The sequence below is a fragment of the Mastigoproctus giganteus genome, unplaced genomic scaffold (genome assembly GCF_048544385.1).
Source record: "Mastigoproctus giganteus isolate SK-2022 unplaced genomic scaffold, ASM4854438v1 scaffold_20, whole genome shotgun sequence".
In the NCBI taxonomy this organism is placed as follows: Eukaryota; Metazoa; Arthropoda; class Arachnida; order Uropygi; family Thelyphonidae; genus Mastigoproctus; species Mastigoproctus giganteus.
Window position 1 is genome coordinate 60,706 of NW_028328297.1, and position 6,745 is coordinate 67,450.

Here is a 6,745-nt window from a genome sequence, read left to right on the forward strand (position 1 = left end):
CCTCCCTGGACCTCGCCAGGACACTTTGCCACCAAAGGGTGTCGAAGGCCCCTTTGAAATCCACAAAGAGGCCGAGAACCAGTTTTGAGTTGGAGTTTTTAACCTCAGAGAGAAGAAAGGCCATTGCATCCGATGAACACCTGCCCGGAGTGAAACCATATTGGGAAGGAGAAGCCAGGTTTTTGGCAGAATAGTATTGTTTTAAGCGAAAGGCCACCAGTTTCTCCAGGATTTTCCCAAGGAAAGGAAGAAGCGCGATGGGTCTGTATGAAGAGGCCAGATTTTTAGGTTTCTCTGGAGATTTGAGCAATATTTTGAGGTTAGCTATTTTCCAGGATGAAGGAAAGATACCAGAGTTTAGGCAGGAGTTGAATAGGGTTCGAAAGAGTGCTGGGCATATTTTCCAGACTCTCTTCAGAATTGAGACTTCAAGGAGATCAAGCCCTGGACACTTACCATCCTTAAAGGAGGAGATGGCTTTATCTATTTCAGTGTCAGTGAAAGGATCCTCTGTGAGTGGGCCAATATATTTCTGATGTTGTGATCTCATCTCAGTTTGTATCGAACTCTCAGAGTCAGAAGCATCCTGGAACACGATCTCATTGAGGATGGCTTCCATGGAGGAATTCCATGAGTGGGTTTCAGTGTCAGTTGTGACGATGGAGTCATAGGAACCTGGGGGTCGAAGTTTCCCGGCCATAAGTTTATAAGGAAGCCCCCAGGGATCTGAGGACAGAGACCTCTGAACAAAACGATCCCAAGCAAGCTTTTTCTCCTTTTTTATTTGATTAAAGTAGCTGTTCCTACTAGATTTATATGCATTATATAGCCTGTCTATTTCAGTTGCCTGAAAATGAAGTCGCTTTGCTCTCTGGAAATCTTTCCTGGTTATTTTGAGGTTTTTCCGTAGAGTGGTGAGATTTGGAGTCCACCAAGGGACAGAGCGAGAGTGTTTCCTTTTAAGTGGAATGCAGCGCTTAGAAGCAGTTGAGATTAGGGTAGTTATCTTCTCTGCAAGTTCAGTTGTTGGCATCGATTCCAGATTTGTTTGAAATGTATGATCACTAAGTTCTAGGAAACAGTGGTCAAAAAGGTCCCAGTTGGCATTTTTGGTCCGAAATCGAGGAATGTCATGATTTTGTCTCTGGATGGAAGGAGATTTAGGGGCTAAGTCAAAAGTGATCGGGTTGTGATCGCTTGAGGACCATGAGGTACGAACATTCCAGTTTGAAATGGAGAAGGGAAAGCTTCGACTGGACAAGGTGATGTCGATATATGATTGTCCTTGTTGGTTAACAAAAGTAGGGGGATGGCCTGGAACATTGTGAACAACCAGGCCATTAGAGAGAATGCATTCCTCCAGGAGATCACCCTTCTGGTCAGAGACAGGACTATTCCAGAGTGTGGATGCTGCATTGCAATCAGACAGGATAAGAATGGGCAGATTCTGTAGATTAAGTATAATATAATCCAGATAGTTCAGGAATGGTTCAATAGGTTGGGTATCCTGACTGCAGCGCATGTATAATGAGACCACGTAGATACTGCCAAAAGAACCCTCCAGACAAGCACAGACAGCGTAATCAGTAGAAAGATAGTTAATTTTGGTGACAGTGATGGAGGGGTCAACAACCACCAGGGCAGCCCAGACTCTGCATCTAGCATTACCACCTACTCCAATAGTCATCGGAGTTGATATGACAATTTTGGAGTTAAAGGGAAGGCCTTTAACGGATCCCTTGACAGAATACAATTCTTGTAGGCCTAAGAAAGAAATAGTGTGTTCTTCAATAATTTTGGAAACATCATTCATGACTGAAATGGCTCGTTGACAATTTAGTTGTAAAACCGTTATATTAGAATTTGAGGTTGCTTGGTTGGACGTGCTAGACATAATCGGTTCTAGATTTAATTTGGTCCTGGGCACGTAGGTATTCAGGGCAGGTTAAATCCTTATAAGAATGTTCCGCAGGCTTTTTGTTGGCTTTACAATTTGGGCAGGTGGGAGAAGAATCTTTTTTGGGACAATCAGGAGTAACATGTCCCTGAACACCACAGTGTCCGCATGTATCAGTGGAGGATTTACAATTTTTTGAGGTATGGCCGTAGCCAAGACATCTAAAGCATCTAAGGACAGAAACAAAGTCCTTGACTCCATGGGTCGTCCAGCCAATGTAAACCCTGCTTGCCTCGATTAGGTATTTCCTTACTATACCAGGGACTTCAATGACCCAATGTAGACAGCCCTTGGATCTGGCTTGCATTTTGAATCGAACCTTGACTTGCTTTTTGTAGGTTTCGAAGTCAAGATCTGCTGCAGGGTTCTTGTGGAAAAGATCCAAAAGAAACTCTTCCTCGGTGGTGTCTTTGTCGACATCGTAGACAATCATGGTGGGATTGAGTTTCCTCGGGAGGTCCACCTTGAGATTAAGTTTGGGTATTTCCTGGCAACTTTTAAGCACTTCTATATCTTTGGATGTGGCAGTCTCAATGATTATTCCCCGGTCCCTGATCTTACGCACCGATTTAATTTTTATCTGTCTGAAGTCGTTTTTCAACTTTTCAGCCACCTCTTTCTTGACCTCTTCACTTGTCTTTAGCTCAGACTGTTCATTTGCACGTAAGATCACTACATGTTGCGTGACTAATGACTTTGGTTGTATAGGTTTGGGAGACGTCACAGTTTCAGCATAGGAAGTTGGTGTAGCTTGTTTGATTCGGTCTGTTGTCATGGGTCCTTGTTGGGTAGTTTGTTCGCTCAATACTAAGACTCTCTTTTGTAGATCGTCAAATACTTCCTCAATGTTAAGAGCGCATTCTTTAGGTATATTGGGTTCTCTTATCAAGATGGCCCGGAGTTTTTGTCTCAATCCGAATATCCACTCCACCTCCTTTTGATGAAGGGAAGGGTTTTTATCAACCAAACTTGTTTCCACTGGAGGTAGGGAGTTGCTTTCCCGAAGTGGAGGGTATGCATTTTTTTTCATCAGCAGGTAGTTTCTTTGGAGTTGCTACTTCAGAGGGTTTTGAGGAGTTTTCTGCATTTTGTGGGAGTTCTAGTTGGTCCCCAGACTGAGTGAGAGGAGAAGAGACCTCTGCAGGCTATATAGGGACAAAGTATTCAAAGTGTTTGGGTATTCTGCGGTCTCCAGGGTGTCCCCTATTACCGCAATGATTCCTGTAAGTTTTTAAGCCGGCAAATGTGTGTGTGGGTGGGTTATTATTTCAGTGTGTGTTTTGTTGTGTGTTGTCTGCCGGCACCTGGAGACTTTGCAGCCAGGAGGCAAGAACAAATGTATCTTGCGTCCTGACTCCCGTCCCTAGCCACGTGGAGGCGCTCCAGGGAATCTAGTTGCACTAATGGAGGTTCTTTGAACCTCTTTGGTGTTTGTCTAAGTAAATAAAGTAAATAGAAGAAGTAAAGCAAATAACTAAATAAAATAAAATAAAATAATAAAAAAAAAATAAATAAAATAAAATAAATAAAAGAGAAGTAAAATAAGATAAAATAAATAGTGAAATAGATCAAGTAAAATAAAATTGAGTAAAGTAATGTGAGGTACTTGAGAAAAAAAAAAAAAAAAAAAAAAAAATGGGGTACGTAATTTTTAATAAGTGATGTAGAATTAATAATAGGGGTTATGCGTACTTCTAGGCGTAGTGATGCTGTTTTCCTCTGGCCTCAACCCCAGCAGGGCCCAATCCTGTCCATGGGGCTAGGCGAGATTTGATTTGATTTGATTTTTGATTTTTTGTGGCGCAAAAACAGCAGGGTTATAGTGCGCCAGGAAAAGGTTAAAATATAAAAAGGTAAGACTGGTAACTTGTAAAAAAGCTACTTCGTCTTAAGGTGCATACAGTCATAAAATCAGTACAATGACAAAAGCAAATTGTTTATTTCATATGACTGTATATAAATTGATCGACTTTAAAAATTTAAAAACTGCTGACACATTGTCGTTGTCACTTAAAATCTGACTGAGTGTATACGGCTCAGTCAGATGGGTAAAAGCAGTAAAACGAGCATTTATAAAACTGGAACAATCACATAAAATGTGTTCGACGGTTAAAACGGTGTCGCATTGCTCACACATAGGAGGGTCATCAGCCCTCAGCAAAAAGGAGTGTGTCAAATGACAGTGTCCTATGCGGAGCCGAGCAAGAACAACTTCCTCTTTGCGATCCCTGCGTAAGCTGGACCGCCAAGGATGGATCACAGGCTTAATTCGACATAGTTTGTTTGAAGTAATCAGACGATGCCACGAATCTTGCCACTGAGATTGCAGGTTACTACGGATCACTTGCCTGTAGTCTGTATAGGGGACTAACAGGTCAAGATTATCCGTCAGGGCTGTCGATTTGGCTGCAGTGTCAGCCAAATCATTTCCTCTAATCCCGATGTGACTGGGGATCCAGCAGAAGCGGATATCGAATCCGCTTGCATCGAGGCTGTATATTATCTGCTGAATTCGGGACAGGGTTGGATGATTGGTGTGTGACATCGCTGATAAAGCCTGTAGTGCACTCATTGAATCGGCATATATAATACACCGTTGGTAACGGTGTTTTCCTATGTGATCTAGAGCTAACTCTATGGCATGCAGCTCTGCAGTGTAAATGCTGCAGTTAACAGGTATCTGCTCTGATATGGTTTTATCTGGAAAAACAGCAGCAGATCCTACATATGATTCTGACTTCGAGCCGTCTGTGTAAACTGGCAAGAAGTCAGAATGTTCTGCACGGTGTTGTGAATAGAGCTGAAAGTAGACAGAGGGCGGAGTATTAGACTTCGTCGCAAGTTTGAGCGAGAAGTCACATGGTGGTGTTTGTGCATGCCAGGGTGGAAGGGACTCCTTTGGTGATCGAGCAACCTTGTCTACCGAGATGTTAAGCTCAGTGAGTAGCTCTTGAACACGAATGCCGAATGGCCGATTGGCAGTGCGTCGTGTGTTATAAAGATTTTCCCATCGTGGCTCAAAAACGGATGTCCACGTGGGGTGGTCCGGCAGGGACTTCAGATTGAAGGCATATTGCAGAGACAACTGCATTCGCCAAAGCCACAAAGATGGTTCATTTGCTTCGGCATACAGACTTTGGACAGGCGAAGTTCTAAAAGCACCGGTAGCAATGCGGATGGCTTGATGATGGACGGGGTCAAGCCAACGAACAGCGCTATTTCTGGCAGATGCATATACCTGAGACCCATAGTCCAATTTTGAACGTACAAGTGCACGGTACAGACGTAGGAGAGTGCATCGGTCTGCACCCCAAGAGGTAGAAGAGAGAGAGCGGAGGATGTTAAGCCCTCTCGTGCACTTTGTTCGAAGCTGACGAATGTGTTGGACGAATGTCAGCTTTTTGTCAAAAATGAGTCCCAGGAATTTCGCCTCTGATACAACTGGAATGGTGCTTTGTCCAAGTCGTAATTCAGGCTCAGGGTGGAGGTTACGTTTGCGACAGAAATGTACGCAAACGGTCTTCTCCGGTGAGAACCTGAAACCATTGGCCGTGGCCCAGGAGTTAAGACGGTCAATAGCTTGTTGCAGTTGTCTCTCAATAACCCTCATATTGCATGATTGAGAAAATATGCTGAAGTCATCGACGTAGAGTGCACTGTTTATAGTTGGAGGAAGTTGTTCAGAAATAGAATTTATTTTAATGGCAAAAAGCGTGACACTTAAGACAGATCCTTGTGGTACCCCCTCCTCTTGGCAAAAAGGCCGCGAAAGGGAGGATCCTACACGAACTTGGAAATAACGAGAGGATAAAAAATTTTTAATGAAAATGGGAAGGTGACCTCTTAGACCGAGGTTGTAAAGGTCTTTTAAAATACCAAATCTCCAAGTTGTGTCGTACGCTTTTTCCATGTCAAAGAAGATGGACACCAAATGTTCTCTTTTAAGGAAAGCATCTCGGATAGATGTTTCCAGTCTAATTAAGTGGTCCAGTGTGGACCTGTTTCTTCGGAAGCCGCACTGAAAGCGGGAGAGAAGGTCGTTCGATTCTAAATACCATAACAGACGAGCATTGACCATTCTCTCCAATATTTTGCACAGACAGCTGGTCAGAGCAATAGGACGATAGTTTTTTGGACATATAGGATCCTTTCCTGGCTTAGCAAAAGCAAGAATAGTTGCCTTGCGCCAGTTATCCGGAAAGTGCTCTTCAAGGAAGATTCTGTTGTACAGGAAGAGCAAACGGTCCATGGATTCTGATGAAAGATGTTTGATCATTTCATAATGGATGTTGTCTGGTCCAACAGCGGTAGCCTTTGTACGGGCGACTGCTGTTTTCAGCTCATGGATATTAAATGGCCCATTGTATGAGTGGGAACAATTCGATGTGAATTTAAGGGCCTGTTTTTCAGTATTGCGCTTTGTGACCAGAAACTCTGGGGAGTAAGATGATATTGCAGAGACGTTAGAAAATGTTTCCCCAAGAGCATTGGCTATTGCAGTAGAGTCTGCAATAGTACATCCATTATAATCAAGGACCGATGAGGGATTTGCCGTGTATTTCCCCTTCATTTTCCGAATTTTATCCCAGACCACCTTAGTACTAGTGGACTGAGTAATTGATGATGTAAAACGGATCCACGATTCCTTTTGACTCTGACGGCGGATGTAACGTGCTTTGGCTCGTGCGCGTTTAAAGGCTATAAGGTTGTTCGTGGTAGGATATCGGCGGAATATCCCCCACGCTTTATTTTGAGCCTTTTTTGCTACTGTGCATTGTGAATTCCACC